General features: G+C 47.5%; 1 long non-coding RNA gene across 1 annotated transcript; it reads right to left on the reverse strand.

Annotated features, from left to right (window-relative positions):
- Positions 1 to 7705: 7705 nt before the first annotated feature.
- On the reverse strand, positions 7706 to 17032 carry LOC140429833 (uncharacterized). The gene is made up of 2 exons (XR_011949217.1): positions 16772 to 17032; positions 7706 to 8332 (listed from the first exon to the last, which is right to left on the reverse strand). It is a non-coding gene; the product is annotated as an uncharacterized lncRNA (long non-coding RNA).
- Positions 17033 to 18528: the final 1496 nt, after the last annotated feature.

The raw sequence follows: 18528 nt of genomic DNA on the forward strand, positions 1-18528 counted from the left end.
AGTCTGGCCAGGTCAGCATCTCCGAATTGTGGAGCAGCGTTGCGCGGTGGCATGACTGCGCGCTGTCTGGGGTTTGCTCTGTGTGATCGGCGTAAGTGCTGTTCCCCTTTGTTAGCGGGGCACTGCCGGATACAAATTTGGATTTGTTTATTGTCACGTGTACCGAGGTACAGTGAAAAATATTTTTCTGCGAGCAGCTCAAACAGATCATTTAGTACATGAAAATGAAATAAAAATAAAATACATAATAGGGCAACACAAGGTACACAATGTAAACATATAGACACCGGCATCAGGGTGAAGCATACAGGAGTGTAGTACTCATCAGTTCAGTCCACAAGAGGGTCGTTTAGGAGTCTGGTAACAGCGGGGAAGAAGCTGTTTTTGAATCTGTTTGTGCGTGTTCTCAGACTTTTGTATCTCCTGCCCGATGGAAGAAGTTGGAAGAGTGAATAAGCCGGATGGGAGAGGTCTTTGATTATGCTGCCCGCTTTCCCCAGGCAGCGGGAGGTATAGACAAAGTCAGTGGATGGGAGGCAGGTTCGTGTGATGGAGTGGGCTGCGTTCACGATTCTCTGAAGTTTCTTCCAGCCTTGAGCCAAGCAGTTGCCATACCAGGCTGTGATGCAGCCAGATAGGATGCTTTCTATGGTGCATCTGTAAACGTTGGTTAGTCAGAATGGACATGCTGAATTTCCTTAGTTTCCTGAGGAAGTATAGGCGCTGTTGTGCTGCCTGGTCCCGGCGAATTAGCCAGCGAGACAGTCATTTGCAGTGTGAAGCCCATGGGACATAATTCACTGCCCTTATTAACATTAAATAGCGGTGACGGCCTTGCTGAGTCGGCAGTCGGGAAACACCCTGTGATTTCCATTCCCTACCACACTTACAGCGAACTTGGTTAGATCGCGTCCAATGTTTCAGTTGATGACTTCATCAGAACTGGGAAAAGTTAGAAATATAAATCCGGGGCAGCACGGTGGCGCAGTGGGTTAGCCCTGTTGCCTCACGGCGCCGAGGTCCCAGGTTCGATCCCGGCTCTGGGTCACTGTCGGTGTGGAGTTTGCACATTCTCCCCATGTTTGCATGCGTTTCGCCCCCACAACCCAAAGATGTGCAAGGTAGGTGGATTGAACACGCTAAATTGCCCCTTAATTGGAAACAAAAAATTAATTGGGTACACTAAATGAAAAAAAAATGTAAATCAGTTTGAAGCAAGGGACTGGCGAAGAGGGGAATAAGAACAAAGGGGCAGGTCTCTGAGAGGGTGGAAAACAGAGGATTATATGAAAAAGAGTTTGGTGCAGGACCTGTAGCCATCTGGGATGGCCACTTACAACCAGGAACAGAGAAGCTTGCAAAGCATAGCGGGTATAATGGACAAAGCACGATTCAGGCAGGCTCAGAACCTGAAATGTATATCTGCGAGTGAGGAATCCAGACGGTATCGAAACTCCGACCAATTAGCATTTTGATGGACCGATTCGCATTTGATGATCCATCTTCACCACGACAAAGGACTGGTACTTGAGCGACCGGTACAGTCCCAGACATTTCGGCGCCACTCCCTGTACTAGGGAAGGGTAAACAACGGGGTCAATGACCGCTTGGGACACAGCCAGCCATCCAGGCACCCGCCCATTTATTGGTTCGAAATCAAAAATAGTGATCGGGGATCACCCAATTAGTGGGGTCCAAACTGAAGGACCGCCCAAAAGAGCACGTAAACCCCCAAGCATAAGAAGAGAGTCCACCATGTGTTCGTCCTCTTTTGGACCTGGCACCCCGGCAACGACCATCTCCAATCGCAGCACCACCAGAAGCAAGTCCATGTTCAACGCCCGCTACCAGACGGATGAGCCTAGTGAGCAGCATTTACTTCTCCAGACTCGATAGATCCAGAATCGAACAACGGCCACTGTTCCTCTGACCTAAACCGGTGCCTGAAGTTAAGTACAGGTTGTCTTAGTCGATAGGTGTAGTTAACTAGTGTATGTTGCATGACTAATTGTTTGTGTAAATAAAGTACCCTTGACCTTGAACTAACTAACTGGTGTTTGGCTCTTTGATCGATAGCCGGTTGAACCTTGTGGTGGTATCATTTGATACCTGGCGACTCTGAGCAATAGAATATAGATATCAAATGAAAGGAGGGCAAACTCACTGATTGCCATAGTTACAGCAGAGCCACAGAAAAGGCAACAGACCAAATGGAGTGGTAATGAAACAAGAAACAATAGATTTATCTAGAGGAGGTAATGCAGAATGAATGGCTCCCCTCTGAAAGCAAAAATAAGAGAAAAATGAGAGCAAGATCAAAGCTTACAAAGAAAAAGGAAACAAAAATGTGAAGAGAGTTCACATTTGAACTTTTTGAACTGAATGAATCCAGAAGGCTGTTATTTGCCCAATTGAAAGATGAGGTTTTGTTCTTCAAACTTACATTGAGCTTCACTGCCACACTACAGTAAGCCAAGGACAGAGAGGTTATAGCACAAGAGTTCGGTGAAGAATTAAAATTATGGCCAACCAGAAGCTCAGCAGCATGCTTGGACCAAACCGAGGTGTCATTAAATAGGGGGAATGTAGTAACTTGCTCACATCTAATTTATGCTTAATCTTGTATTTTTGAAGGCATTTGGAAATTTAGGATTCTAGTTTGGGTTTTCAAATATGAGCACAGTGGTTAGCACTATTGCTTCACAGCATCAGGGTCCCAGGTTCGATTCCCGGCTTGGGTCACCGTGCGGAGTCTGCATGTTCTCCCTGTGTCTGCGTGGGTTTCCTCCGGTTTCTTCCCACAAGTCCCGAAAGATGTGCTTGTTAAGTAATTTGGACATTCTGAATTCTCCCTCCGTGTACCTGAACAGACGCCGGGATGAGGCGACGAGGGGCTTTTCACGGTAACTTCATTGCAGTGTTAATGTAAGCCTACTTGTGACAATAAAGATTATTGTTATTATACGTGACCTAATTGAAGTGTCGAAAATGAACAAAGCATTTCCTCTGATGGGGATGTCCACCATTTCGCTCATTTGGACAGGATTTCGAAAATCAAGGAAATATTGAAATTAAAGTGGGTACAGGAAAACACAATCCAAATCTGGAAGTGCAACTGAGTTCCTTTAATAATAAAGTAGCACTTGGAACGACAGTGATGCAAATAGTCCACATTCCTGAGGCGCTGCCAATAACCACAGAGCTAAATACTTTACTCAAATAGATGCAAAGGATACAGAGTGAAATTAGAAGAGCATTCCTAACAATACATTAATTTTGTGTGTATCAACAGCCTCGAAATAAATGACAGATGGTTTTAAACAAATAATGCTGATGATAAACTGGACTTCAATATTGCAAATCAGAAAAGTAAAACACAACAGAGTGCAAGTATCCAGGTTTGGAAGATAAATATATAGCTGATGGTATTGCACAGGATGCAAGGATTCCTTGAAAATTGGGAAGAGTTGGGCCAGCATGGTGGGGCAGCACGGTGATGCAGTGGGTAGCACTGCTCCTTCACAGCGCCGAGGACCCAGGTTCGATCCTGGCCCCGGGTCACTGTCCGTGTGGAGTTTGCATATTCTCTCCATGTCTGCATGCGGTTCACCCCCATAACCCAAAAAAGATATGCGGGGTAGGTGAATTGGCCACGCTAAATTGGAAAATAAAGAATTGGGACTCTCAAAAAAAATTTCAAAAGGTCAAGTTGAACAAGATAGGAAGAAAAGGAATCAGAATTGGGGTCGGCAAAAATAAGTTAAACCGTTGAATCCAAATTAAAATCGAAGCATTTTAAGGCACAAAGTACAAAGAACAAAATTGAGGCATTCGAGTCTGTGGGTAAAATATAAAATCATGACTTATGACATAGAAAGGATGAGAAATTGTATTATTTAGAAACAATTTTAAAACACTACAATTCAAGAATTTAAACAGAGATATGGTCCAAACTGATTCATTTAAAACTGAACTGTGAAATAGCAAAAGGTCAGCCACACTATGCAAGTTATATTATGGATTGTGGAATTGTGAAAATGAAATGGAGGAAACAAATGTAGACAAATTAGAGTAGCACACATTAACAATAGACTCAGTTATAGGACTTCTTTAATTACCAAAAATGTACCAAATTATTGCGTTCAGAATTATTTTCAGTTAATATGTTACTATTCCAACAGAGATTCACTTTTTACCTAATTTTGGGTAATGAAACAGAACGTGTAGGTGAAGATCTTGGAAACAGTCCTCTGCAGAACATCAATAATTAGATGGTCTAAACAATCAGTGTTTTGCAAAAGAAAATCTGAATTTACCTGCACCCACAGTAGATGCTAAAGATGCTGGGCAGCATGGTAGCATTGTGGATAGCACAATTCCTTCACAGCTCCAGGGTCCCAGGTTCGATTCCGGCTTGGGTCACTGTCTGTGTGGAGTCTGCACGTCCTCCCCGTGCCTGCGTGGGTTTCCTCCGGGTGCTCCGGTTTCCTCCCACAGTCCAAAGATGTGCAGGTTAGGTGGATTGGCCATGATAAATTGCCCTTAGTGTCCAAAATTGCCCTTAGTGTTGGGTGGGGTTACTGGGTGTTGGGTGGGGTTACTGGGCTACGGGGATAGGGTGGAGGTGTTGACGTTGGGTAGGGTGTTCTTTCCAAGAGCCGGTGCAGACTCGATGGGCCAAATGGCCTCCTTCTGCACTGTAAATTCTATGATAATCTATGATAACATTAAGCAAGAATAGTAAAATAACATTACTAGAATAATACAAGAGTAAAATTCCGTACATGCTGGAAATTTGAAATAAAATCAGAAACCACTGGAAACACTTAGCAGGTCTGGCTTCTGTAGAGTGATGAACTGGAATAACATCACAGGTCAATGGCCCTTCATCAGAATTCCACTCACTTAGGAGGTAAGTTTGGATCAGGCTTTTAAAAAAAACATCCAATTAAGGTGCAATTTAGCGTGGCCAATCCACCTATCCTGCACATCTTTGGGTTGTGGGAGTGAGGCCCACGCAAACACAGGGAGAATGAGCGAACTCCACACAGTCAGTGACCCGTGGCCGGGATCCTCGTCGCCCTGAGGCAGCAGTGCTAAGCACCGTGCCACCTTGGATCGGGTTAAGTATTGGAACAACCCCATGGACAAAAAAGAATATCCCCCAACTCCCCAAACAAAATAGGTATGTTAACCTTCTAAATTGGGACAGCTGGGCATCTTTGAATTCAAAGCCTAAATAATAAAAGGATGCCATTCTTTAAATCAAGCACACCAAGGTGTGTCTGCCCCACAATATAAATCATGCGCACAATAAGCTACCCTTGAATATTGGGCAACTCAAAGATTTTTTTTTCTTATAAATTTAGAGTACCCAATTTATTGTTTCCAATTAAGGGGCAATTTAGCGAGGCCAATCCACCTACCCTGCGCATCTTTTGGGTTGTGGGGGCGAAACTCACGCAAACACAGGGAGAATGTGTAAAACTCCACACGGACAGTGACCTAGAGCCGGGATCGAACCTGGGACCTCGGCGCCGTGAGGCATCAGGGCGAGCCCACTGCACCACTGTGCTGCCCTGGGCAAATCAAAGATGACGTGAAGCTCCAAAAAAATTGATGAAAGCGAGACATGCTTTGCTAGCTTTCAACACTTGCTTAGTAACTCATTTCATCAGTCACAATTTTTATTGGGATATATTAGCATAGAACAAAGTGTTCTAGTAGCATTGTATCATGTATGATCCCAGAGTAAAATTAATTTTCTGTGCAGGCACACTGTGTATGCATCCACATTTGCATTATCTACTTGAACTTCCAGCTGACCCAGCCCCATTGTATATTTAATGCCTGGAGAGTAATTTATTTATACATACAAACACTTCACTACCAAATAAATTTATCCAGTTTAAGTACCTGGCTCTCAAGGTGTGTCAACTGTTTATTCTTATGGATCTATTTAATCTTTATTGTAACTTCTGATAGCATGTAGGATGGAAGACGGGAGGAATTGTTCTCCTTATCCAAAAGTGGGAAGAGGCTATCAAAATCATAGAACCATAGAAGAATCATACAATCCCGGCAATGCATAAGGCGGCCATTCAGCCTATTGAGTCTGCACCGACCCTATCTGGGCACCCCTCCTCCCATCCCTGTAAATCCATAACCTCACCTAACCACATCTTTGAACACTAAGGCAATTTAGCACAGCAAATCCACCTAACCTGCACATCTTTGGACTGGGGGAGGAAACCAGAGCACCCGAGGAAACCCATGCAGATACGGGAAGTGCAAACTCCACACAGTCATTCGAGGCTGGAATTGTCCCTGGCGCTGTAAGGCAGCAGTGCTAACCACTGTGCTACCGTGCCATCCTGTCATCAACAATTTCCATGCCTCAATTGCTTGAAGTATTTCTTACAAAGGATTTCCTCCGGGTGCCACGGTTTTCTCCCCCAGTCCAAAGTATACGGAGTAGGTTGATTGGCCATGCTAAATTGCCCCTTAGTGTCCAGGGATGTGAAGGTTAGGTTATGGGGTTAATGGATTAGGGTGGGACATGGATCGGTGCAGACTCAATGGGCTGAATGGCCTCCTGCTGCACTGCAGGAATTCTATGATTCAATGATTCTAAATTGTGCTTGGCAAAAGTGAGAGTATTTAGTGTCAGAAACTATAGCTTCTAAGATGCAAACTGAAGCTCAATCAGCGATGTTGCCAGCAACATGATAATTATACACAAACACATGCCCGCATATGTTTTTGAGGAGTTGGTGGAGGAATGAGGGATTTGGGGGGCTGGTGTGGTAGGGTCATGGAGCACGCTTCTCTGGAAATTATTTGAATTTCACGTTACAAATTGTATATATTAGGGCAGCATGGTGGCACAGTGGGTTAGCACTGCTATCTCACGGCGCCGAGGTCCCAGTTTCGATCCCGGTTCTGGGTCACTGTCCGTGAGGAGTTTGCACATTCTCCCCGTGTTTGCGTTAGTTTCGCCCCAACAACCCAAAGATGTGCAGGCTAGGTGGATTGGCCACGCTAAATTTTCCCTTAGTTGGAAAAAAATGAATTGGGTACTCTAAATTTTTTTTCAAAAATAAATAAATTGTATATATTGTGGCTAATGTTAAAACACTTTTAAACTACACAGCTGCTAAACGTTTAATGTGGAACTTTTACACATAACTGCCAATGTAGGAGGTTATAAAAACAGGACAATTTGGCTGCAAAGGTGTGTCACTTCTAAATTTAACTAATCTTTTAAATCATTTTTAATAGTTTCATTCATTTTATTGAGAAATTCCCAATGATCCTGTTCAAATGCAACCATCTTCTCACGTCGTAAGTATGCTTAATTACGAGCCATTCAGAGCCCATGACAGGTTCAGTAATATGTCTTTGGTGCACACCTTTCTTCACATGAGCAAGCACCCAAAATGATGAGGTCCAGATATGTCAACGAGCCTGTGTCGCAACAGGTATGTGTGTCAGCCATCAGTGTCACACAGTATCATTTTCCTCGTTAATGAATCCATCCCAGCATGCAGTCTCCCCCTCAAAAATAAACCCTCTGCTTCAATAGAAGAAAGTTTTTGCCACAGTTATTTTACATCTATATCAAAATATACATAAATTTCCCCAAAGGCACTGTAGTTTTCTTTAATGAGAAGCAGTTATACAGGTCAGCCTGGCCCTGAAGATATTTTTTCAAAAAATATACTTTATTCATAAAATTTGCAAAAGAAATTACATAACAATTTAAATTTCACAAAGTGCAAAGGGCGGCACGGTAGCACAGTGGTTAGCATTATCGCTTCACAGCAGCAGGGTTCCGGGTTCAATTCCCACTTGGGTCACTGTCTGTGCAGAGTCTGCATGTTCCCCCCCCCCCCGTGTCTGCGTGATTCCTCCGGGTGCTCCGGTTTCCTCCGCATGTCCCGAAAGACGCACCGGTTCGGTGAATTGGACATTCTGAATTCTCCCTCAGTGTACCCGAACCGGCGCCGGAGTGTGACTAGGGGATTTTCACAGTAACTTCATTGCAGTGTTAATAAAGATTATGATTATTACAGGTCAGTTTTTTAAAATACAGTACATGGAGTGCCTCCCTGCACTTGCAATCACAAGTTAGATTTACAATATATATTACATTACATGTCAAACATGTCAAACCCCAAGAGGTTTTATCTGCGTCCCAGTGCGTCAGTGTATGACAGCTTAGACTCTGGCCTTTCCTCATTGAGCCTAAATTTATACGGTCTGGTGATTGCTGCAGTGGTCGGGGAAATTGGTGGATCTCTGAAACCATACTCCAGCAAGTGGTCAGTGCCTTCAGGATAGGAGGGAAAGAGAGAACATTGCTTGAGAAAGGCAAAAAAAAAACATATTTTCTTTGAAACTACTTCTACCTTAATGAATGATCATAATTGAAGGCGTTTTCCATACATCTAATAGCCTCAAAGTGAAAGCAAATTGAATACACTCGACTGACAACAAACAAGGAATCCTAGCAGAGCATACAAGCCAGCTACGGTTCACTGCTGTGTAGTTTCATTGTCATTAGGTCACATCTTTTTATTAAAACAGTCCCTGCCACGTTCCAATTATGATATGCTGAATTTATTACACGGTTTGTGCTGAGTTAGCTGCTCTTAACTAGAACATTGATGAGGGATGAGGATTACCCTCAAAAGTGTTTTTGGCAAGAAAGAGAAAACAAAAGCTAACAGCTCCTGTGTTGATTGCTAATGCCTGCTGCAATACCCTCACACCTTCTCCTTCTCCCATTTCTCTTGACTTCTCTTGTTCCATGCATTTCTTTTTTTTTTAATAAACATTTTAATGAGGTATTTTTGGTTTTACAACATCAAAACAAACAATATACATAAGTCTATAAACATAGTGCAAAAGGTCTGCTTCCTCTCTTACAGGTCCCACCTTTATTAACCCCCTACTCTAAACTAAACTAACCCCCCCCCCCCTTCTGCTGATGATTAATTTTCTGCAAAGAAGTCGACAGACGGTTGCCACCTCCGGGCGAATCCTAACAGTGGCCCTCTCAAGGCGAACTTGATTTTCTCCAGAGAAAGCTAGCCATGTCAGATAGCCAGGTCTCCGACTTCGGGGGCTTTGAGTCTCTCCAAGCTAATAATATCTATCTCCAGGCGACCAGGGAAGCAAAGGCCAGAACGTCTGCCTCTTTCTCCGCCTGGATTCCCGGATCTTCCGACACCCCGAAAATCACCACCTCTGGACTCAGCGCCACTCTTGTTTTTAATACCGTGGACATGACATCTACAAACCCCTGCCAGAATCCCCTGAGCTTCGGACATGCCCAGAACCTCCTGCACACCTTGCACACCCATCTTTTACCCCAAAGAACCTGCTCATCCGGGCCACTGTCATGTGAGCCCAGTGAACGACCTTGAACTGTATCAGGCTGAGCCTGGCGCATGTTTTGGATGCGTTGACTCGACTCAGCACCTCCGCCCAGAGACCATTCTCTATCTCTCCTCCTAACTCCTCTTCCCACATGCGCTTCAGCTCCTCAGTCTGCCTGTCCTCTGACCGCATGTGCTCCTTATAGGTATCGGAGACCTACCCTTCTCCCACCCACACTCTGGAAACTATCCTATCCAGAATCTCCCTTGGTGGTAGGAGCGGGAAGATTGAGACCTGTCTACGTAGGAAGTCCCACACCTGCAGGTACCTAAATTTGTTTCGCCTCGCCAATCCAAATTTCTCCTCCAACTCCCTCAGGCTAGGAAAGCTCCCCTCTATAAACATATCCCCCATCCTCTCAATTCCTGCCTTCTGCCATCTCCAAAACCCCCCGTCCATCCTTCCCGGGGCAAACCGGTGGTTATTGTGGATTGGAGACCAGACCGATGTTCCCTCCGCTCCCACATGCTTTTTCCATTGCCCCCAGACTCTCAGGGCCGCCACCGCCACAGGGCTGGTGGAGTACTGTGCCGGCGCGAACGGCAGAGGCGCTGTTATCAACGCCCCCAAACTGGTGCCCTTACATGAGGCCGCCTCCATACGCTCCCATGCTGACCCTCCCCCCACCACCCTCTTCCTGATCATGGCTATATTCGCCGCCCAATAATAGTTACTGAAGTTTGGCAGTGCCAGCACGCCCTCTCCCGGACTCCGCTCAATCATCGCCTTTTTTACTCGCGGGGAATTGCCCGCCCATACATCGCCCGTGATAAATTTGTTAACCCGTTTAAAAAAGGTCCGCGGAATAAAGATGGGGAGACACTGGAACACAAACAGGAATTTCGCAAGGACCGTCATCTTCACCGTCTGGACCCTCCCAGCTAGTGACAATGGGAAGGCGTCCCACCTCTGAAAATCATCCTTCATTTGATCCACCAGACGGACCAGATTAAGTTTGTGCAGCCGTTCCCATTCCCGCGCCACTTGGATGCCGAGATACCTAAAACTTCCCCCTACCACTCTAAACGGCAGTTCCCCCAGTCGCCTCTCCTGTCCCCTTGCCTGGATAGCAAACATCTCACTTTCCCCATATTTAGTTTGTACTCCGAAATCGAGCCAGATTCCCCCAGAATCCTCATGATTTCTTCCATCGCCTCCACTGGGTCCGATATATACAGGAGCAGGTTGTCTGCGTAAAGTGAGACTCTGTGTTCCACTCCCCCCTGGACCAGCCCCCTCCAGCCCCTTGAGGCTCTAAGCGCAATTGCCAACGGCTCTATGGCTAGCACGAACAACAGTGGGGAGAGTGGGCACCCCTGTTTTGTCCCCCGAGGCAGTCTAAAATAGTCTGTCGTCCTTTTCGTCCGTACGCTCACCACAGGAGCCTGATACAGCAACCTGACCCAGTCAATAAAGCCCCGCCCAAATCTGAACAGTCCCAGTACTTCCCACAGATATTCCCATTCTACTTGATCAAAAACTTTCTCTGCGTCCATTACGACCACTACTTCCACCTCCCTACCTTCTGGGGACATCATGATCGCATTTAGCAACCTTCTTACACTGGACACCAACTGCCTTCCCTTAACGAACCCCATCTGGTCCTCCCCAATCACGTCCGTAACATCTTCAATCCTAGAGGACAAAATTTTAGCCAACAGTTTGGTGTCCACATTCAATAGGGATATCGGCCTGTAGGACCCATAGAGCTCTGGATCCTTATCCCGCTTCAGAATCAGCGAGATCGTGGCCTGTGACATCGTCGGGGAAAGCACGCCTCTCTCCCTCACCTCATTGAATGTCCTCATCAACAGCGGCCCCAATATCCCAGCAAACTTTTTATAGAACTCCGCTGGGTACCCACCGGCCCCGGGGCTTTACCCGACTGCATGGCCTTCAGCCCCTCCGCTACCTCTTCGATCCCGATCGGGGTACCCAGCCCTTCTACCAGCTTTCCGTCCACCTTCGGGAAATTCAGCCTCCCTCGGAAGTGCCTCAACCCCTTTGGCCCCGGTGGGGGTTCCGACCATGCAGCCGACTATAAAACTCCTTAAATGCCTTATTCACCCCTGCTGAGTCTCCCACCAGGTTCCCGTTGATGTGTTGGGTAAGCTGCGAGGACTGAGTTTACTGTAGCAGAGAGAGCCAGGCTTCCAACAGTTGAAGAAATGTAACTCTATTTTTAAACTCTTAACTATTAAACATACTTTAACTGTGGGTTGACACTGTGCTGACTTGACTGGAGACCTGAGGCTAACCTGACCAGACTATCTTACTACCACATGGTGGATGTTCTAGTTGCTGCTCACAGGCTCTGACTGTCTCAGAGGCTGGATCCCAAGAGAGCGGGAAAACTAATGCCTTCTGGTTTTATAGTGGCCGTGTCCTGTCTGGTGATTGGCTGCTGTGTTCTGTATTTCATTGGTCATCCTTTGTGTCAATCAATGTCTGTCTGTGCACCATCATATACTTGTGTGTATATTATGACACCCGTCTCCATCCTTTACTTTCCCTATCTCCCTGGCTGCCTGCCTCTTTTGAAGCTGCTGTGCAAGCATTCTGCTGGCCTTCTCTCCATGCTCATAAATTGCCCCTCTCGCCTTTCTCAGCTGCTCCACCGCCCTCCCTGTGGTTAACAAGCCGAACACCGCCTGTAGCCTCCACCATCCCCTTAAAAGCCCTGCCTCTTCACTGGGACTACGGGGCTGGCACTGGGACTGCGGCGCTGAGGACCCGGGTTCGAATCCCGGCCCTGGGTCACTGTCCGTGTGGAGTTTGCACATTCTCCCCATGTCTGCGTAGGTTTCACCCCCACAACCCAAAGGTGTGCAGGTTAGGTGGATTGGCCACGCTAAATTGCCCCTTAATTAGCAAAATAAATAAATTGGGTACTCCAAATTTTTTTTTAAAGCCCTGCGTCTAGGGTCTCCGCATACCTCCTGTCAACCTGTAGTATCTCCTTTACCATCTCTATCCTGTCTACCGTCTGCCTGTGGGCCCATATCGAGATCAGCTTCCCTCGAACCACCGCCTTCAATGCCTCCCAGACCACCGCTGCCGAAATTTCCCTTGTGTCATTGACCTCCAGGTAATTCTGAATACATTTCCTCAACCGCCCGCACACCGCTAAAAGCCCCACGTCTAACCTCCAGTGCGGGCACTGATTACTGTCTTTACTAACCTGTAGGTCAACCCAGTGCGGGGCATGGTCTGAGATTGTGATCGCCGACTACCCCGTGTCCACCACCCCCGTCAGTAGAGCCATGCTCAGAATAAATCAATCAATCCGGGAGTACACTTTATGCACGTGTGAGTAGAAGGAAAACTCCTTTACTCGTGGCTGCCCAAATCTCCATGGGTCCACCCCCCTCCATGAACCCTTTTAGCTCCTTAGCCATTGCTGGCACCCTGCCCGTTTTTGAGCTTGACTGGTCTAAACCAGGGTCAATAACTGTGTTGAAGTCTCCTGCCATGACCAGCTTATGCGAATCCAGGTCCAGTATCTTGCCCAGCATCCTCTTTATAAACTCCACATCGTCCCAGTTTGGCGCGTATACATTTACTAGTACCACCTGCACACCCTCCAATTTCCCACTGACCATAATGTACCGGCCTCCCCCATCCGAAACTATCCTTCCCGCCTCAAACACCACTCACTTGTTGATCAGGATCGCGACCTCTCTGGTCTTCAAGTCCAGTTCCGAGTGAAAAACCTGTCCAACCCAACCTTTCCTTAACCTAATCTGGTCAGCTACTCTAAGGTACATCTCCTGCAGCATTACCACGTCCGCCTTCAGTCCTCTTAAAGCGCGAACAGGCGTGCCCTCTTGACCGGCCCATTGAGCCCCCTTACATTCCAGGTGATCAGTCTAGTTGGGGGGCTCATTGCCCCTCCTTCGCCGATCAGCCATCTCCTCTCTTGGGCCAGTCAACAGCCCACGCCCCACGCCTTCACCGGCCCACCCCCAGGCAGCCTCCACCCCTGACCTCTTCACTGTCCCACAACAGAAGTCCCTCCCTCGTCAGCAGAACATTTTCATGCATTTCTTTTTTAATCAGCCTCAAGTGGGGCCAGCTAGCTCAGTTAGCTAGATGGCATGTATGTGGTTCAGAATAGGGCCAACAGTATGGGGTTCAATCCCAGTTCTGGCTCAGGTAGATGTGGAGTCTGCCTCCTTGTCTTGCCCAGTAGAAAATCACCGCATAAGTCTGTGGTTCGACCATTCTTTTTTTTCTTCTAAATTAAAGCACCCAACTGTTTTTTTCCAATTAAGGGGCAATTTAGCATGGCCAATCCACCTACCCTGCACATCTTTTGGGTTGTGAGCCCACGCAGACACGGGGAGAATGTGCAAGCACCACAGGGACAGTGACCCGGGGCCGATCCCGGCCTCGGGTCCTCAGCGTGTAAGCAGCAGTGCTAAACACTGCACCACCATGCCGCCCGAAGGTTAGACCATTCTTGAAGAATCAAGGATGCCACCTGACGAAGACGAATCGGTGCACAATAATACCAGGAAGGAAACTCTTCAGTATCCTTATAAATATAGTAAGAAGTCTTACAACACCAGGTTAAAGTCCAACAGGTTTGTTTCGATGTCACTAACATTCGGAGCGCTGCTCCTTCCTCAGGTGAATGAAGAGGTATGTTCCAGAAACATATATATAGACAGATTCAAAGATGCCAGACAATGCTTAGAATGCGACCATTAGCAGGTGATTAAATCTTTACAGATCCAGAGATGGGGTAACCCCAGGTTAAAGAGGTGTGAATTGTGTCAAGCCATGACAGTTGGTAGGATTTCGCAGGCCAGATGGTGGGGGATGAATGTAATGCGACATGAATCCCAGGTCCCGGTTGAGGCCGCACTCATGTGTGCGGAACTTGGCTATAAGCTTCTGCTCGGCGATTCTGCGTTGTCGCGCGTCCTGAACGCCGCCTTGGAGAACGCTTACCCGGAGATCAGAGGCTGAATGCCCTTGACTGCTGAAGTGTTCCCCGACTGGAAGGGAACATTCCTGCCTGGTGATTGTCGCGCGATGTCCGTTCATTCGTTGTCGCAGCGTCTGCATGGTCTCGCCAATGTACCACGCTTCGGGACATCCTTTCCTGCAGCGTATGAGGTAGACAACGTTGGCCGAGTCGCACGAGTATGTACCGCGTACCTGGTGGGTGGTGTTCTCACGTGTAATGGTGGTATCCATGTCGATGATTTGGCACATCTTGCAGAGATTGCCATGACAGGGTTGTGTGGTGTCGTGGTCACTGTTCTGAAGGCTGGGTAGTTTGCTGCAAACAAGGGTTTGTTTGAGGTTGCGCGGTTGTTTGAAGGCAAGTAGTGAGGGTGTGGGGATGACCTTGGCAAGATGTTCATCTTCATCGATGACGTGTTGAAGGCTGTGAAGAAGATGTCGTAGTTTCTCCGCTCCGGTAAAGTACTGGACGACAAAGGGTATTCTGTCGGCTGTGTCCCATGTTTGTCTTCTGAGGAGGTCGAACGAGCACGATTGGCCGCACGTTTCCAGGCGCTCGAACTGCCGTAACTCACATGGCTATTCAATGCAACTCGCAAAATGACCCCTGACCTCCTCCCCAGCCTGAACGCACTATGGGAGAGTTCCCCCGACCCACCCCGCACCTCTCCCCCAACACCCATGCCCGGCAACTCCGGCCCGATCACGCGTGCAAACAAATGCTAACTTGGCACCTTGGTAGTACCAACCTGACACCTTGGCTTTGCCCATGCCAGCTGACAATGCACAGCCAGGGTACCAATGTACCATCAGCAGTGCCAGGGCACCACCTGCCCAAAGGGCATGCAGTCTGGTTCCCGTTTGTACGGACCAGTAACAAATGGCACTCGCCCGAGGTCTGTGAGACGAAGGGTTGAATACCAAAGCCTCAGGAATCTACACATTAGAGTGAGGCTTACTGCCTCGCTCTGATATGCAGGTTTGCCAAAAGGTGATCCCGACCATGGCGGGCAGAATTCATATAACAATGTCTTGCAAGATCACGTTGAATCTCGTGAGCTGGGTAGATCCCATGTACAATCATTGACTGTATCCTAGTCATCGTACAACTCATCTGAATGAATCCACTATTCCAGCTTCAAGACTAAAACGCCAATGTTGCACCTAGCCTTCAACCCTCCACCGACACCTGCTCTTCCCCATGATCCAACTATATATCTAAGAGATACTGCCCTCCTCTGACTCCTGCCTAACCTCCCTATCCATATGAGCCTTGGTAGGAGATGACCTGCCCCCACACCCCCGCCAGATCACTGCCTTTAACACCTCACACATGGAGGACGACACCGACCCTCATTCCATGCCACATAGTCCCTTATGGCCCAAGAAATCTTAACACAAATCCCAAGGTCAGCCAGCAAGACCCACATCCAATTTCCACCCTACCCGTATCCAGCTCCAGTTTTGGACCAGGAAGAGATCAGCCATGATCTGATTGAATGGTGGAGCAGGCTCGAAGGGCTGAATCGTCTACTTCTGCTCCTAATACCTATGAAAAACCTGGTTCGTCCAAGCCTTCCGCAACCTGAATTTGTCTTGCACCCGAAGGCGAGTAACCTGCAGGAACACCACATTGGTCCCCAAACCTTTCAAATTGGAAAAAACCTTGTCCTCTTCACCCGCACCTCCAAGCCCTACATGTTCCAGGCAATCAACCTTGTTGGGGGTCTCTCACCTCCCCCTCAAGTCAGCCGTCAGATGGGCAGCATGGTGGTGCAATGGTTAGCACTGTGGCCTCACAGCACCGAGGTCCCATTCGGCTCTGGGTCACTGTCCGTGTGGAGTTTGCACATTCTCCCTGTGTTTGCATCGGTTTCGCCCCCACAACCCAAAGATGTGCAGGGCAGGTGGATTGGCCACACTAAATTGCCCCTTAATTGGAAAAAATGAATTGGGTAACTCTAAATCTAAAAAACAAAGTCAGCCATCATCGCCGTGATTTAATGTGCGTACCCAAATTCCTGGTTCCCAGATCCACCTAAGATGGACCACAGCCCGATCCCCAAGGTGGGACAAAGAAAAGAACTTGGACACTGTTAGCACTACCCCCCCAATGCCCCCTCCCCAGACTACCTGCCCCCCCCTCCCCCCATCACTAAAACAAACAGCTAGGCCCATTGTAACTCATGCCATCAGGCCCAACAGACTCCCCCACCCCCGCACCCCTCCACTCCCGTTTGCTGGACTCGGCTCTCCCTATCACACATCCCCTTGTTTTTAGTAAAACACCCGCATTCAAACAAGGCCAAAAACCCCCAACACACAACGGCATAAGTCCAGTACACAAACATACCCCCTTCACACACAGAGTCCCCATCAGTTCTCCTCACAGCGGCCCCAACTTCTTCTCACTGCTCCGGCATATTGAAAAACTGATCTTGAGTCCATGGTGACCCATAGCCTTGTCGGGTACACCATCTAAACTGCACGCCCTTACAGTAGAAAACAGCCTTTGCCCTGTTCAAGGGTGGTGGAATTAGGCTTGATTCAATAAGAAGTGGTGCACAGTGTAGCCATCTGGGATGGCCACTCACAAAGGCTCCCGGTAAATATTGCCACCTGCAAAGGACCATGGGAAATATGGTGAACCCAGGATGCAGACGCTCAGAGCTTATGTACATTGGCAACTCAGATAACTAGACGCTATCGAAACCCCCAGCTACTTTGCATTCTAATGGTCCATTTCCCCAGAACAAAAGACCTGTACTCAGGTAACAGATACAGAAAGACTCATCGGCACCACTCCCTTTGCTCAGGGAGCCCAAAAAGCCAAGGTCAATGGCCCCTCAGGACACGCCCCGCCATCAAGGCACCCGCCCCTTTATTGGCCAATATTGAAGGCAGTAATCGAAGCCTGCCGAATTATTGGGTCCAAAGCTAAGGACTGCCCAAAACTCCAGTAAAATAAAGAGAGACACTGCTATGTGTTCAGTCTCTCTTGGCCCCAGCGCTCGGTCTCTCTTGGCCCCGGCCTACGCCTAAAACCAAGTATAGCATCACGACCAGAAGACAAGTTCAAGACCAATGATCGCTACCAGACGGATGAGCCTAGCAGAAACTAAGTCATTTCTCCAGAACCAACCACGCAAGATCCGAACAAAGGCCTTGGTCCTCTGCATAAAGCCGGGTGCCTGAAGTTAAGTACAGGTTGTTGTAGTGTTAGGTGTAATTTAGCTTGTAGTGTTTTATGGTGCATATCGAAGTAATTCTTGTGTGTAAATAAACTATCATTGAACTTGAACTAATTGACTGGTTGTTTGGTCTTTGATCGATATCCGGTAAAACCTTGTGGTGGTATCATTTGATACCTGGCGACTCTGAAAAGCAATATCATCATTAATAACTGTCATATCAGTATCCAGTTAAAAAGAGCAACATTATTGGCGTCTCTGGTGCAAATTGGCAACAAAGCATACAAAATATAGTGCTACAACTGTAGAGAAGATGTATAGAGAGACCAGTTCAGCCTATAAGAGGGCCAGTCAGGAGTCTGGTAACAGCAGGGAAGAAGCTGTTTTTGAATCTTTTGGTGCGTGTTCTCAGACTTTTGTATCTTCTGCCCGATGGAAGAGGTTGTAAGAGAGAATAATCCGGGTGGGAGGGGTCTTTAATTATGCTGCCCACTTTCCCAAGACAGCAGGAGTCAATGGATGGGAGGCGGGTTCACGTGATGGACTGGGCGGTGTTCACGACTCTCTGTAGTTTCCTATGGTCTTGGGCCGAGCAATTGCCAGATCAGGCTGTGATGCAGCCAGATAGGATGCTTTCTATGGTGCATCTATAAAAATTGTTAAGAGTCAAGGTGGACATGCCGAATTTCTTCATTTCCTGAGGGAGCATATGCACTGTTGTGCTTTCTTGGTTGTAGCATCAATGTGGGTGAACCAGGACAGATTGTTGTTGATGTTTACACCTGGTGATTTGAAGCTGTCAACCATCTCCACCTCGGCACCATTGATCCAGACAGGCGTATATACAACACCTGCTTCCTGAAATCGGTGAGCAGCTCCTTAGTTTTATTAACATTGAGGGAGGCACTGTTGTCAATGC

The sequence above is a fragment of the Scyliorhinus torazame genome, chromosome 9, assembly GCF_047496885.1.
Source record: "Scyliorhinus torazame isolate Kashiwa2021f chromosome 9, sScyTor2.1, whole genome shotgun sequence".
Classification (NCBI taxonomy): domain Eukaryota; kingdom Metazoa; phylum Chordata; class Chondrichthyes; order Carcharhiniformes; family Scyliorhinidae; genus Scyliorhinus; species Scyliorhinus torazame.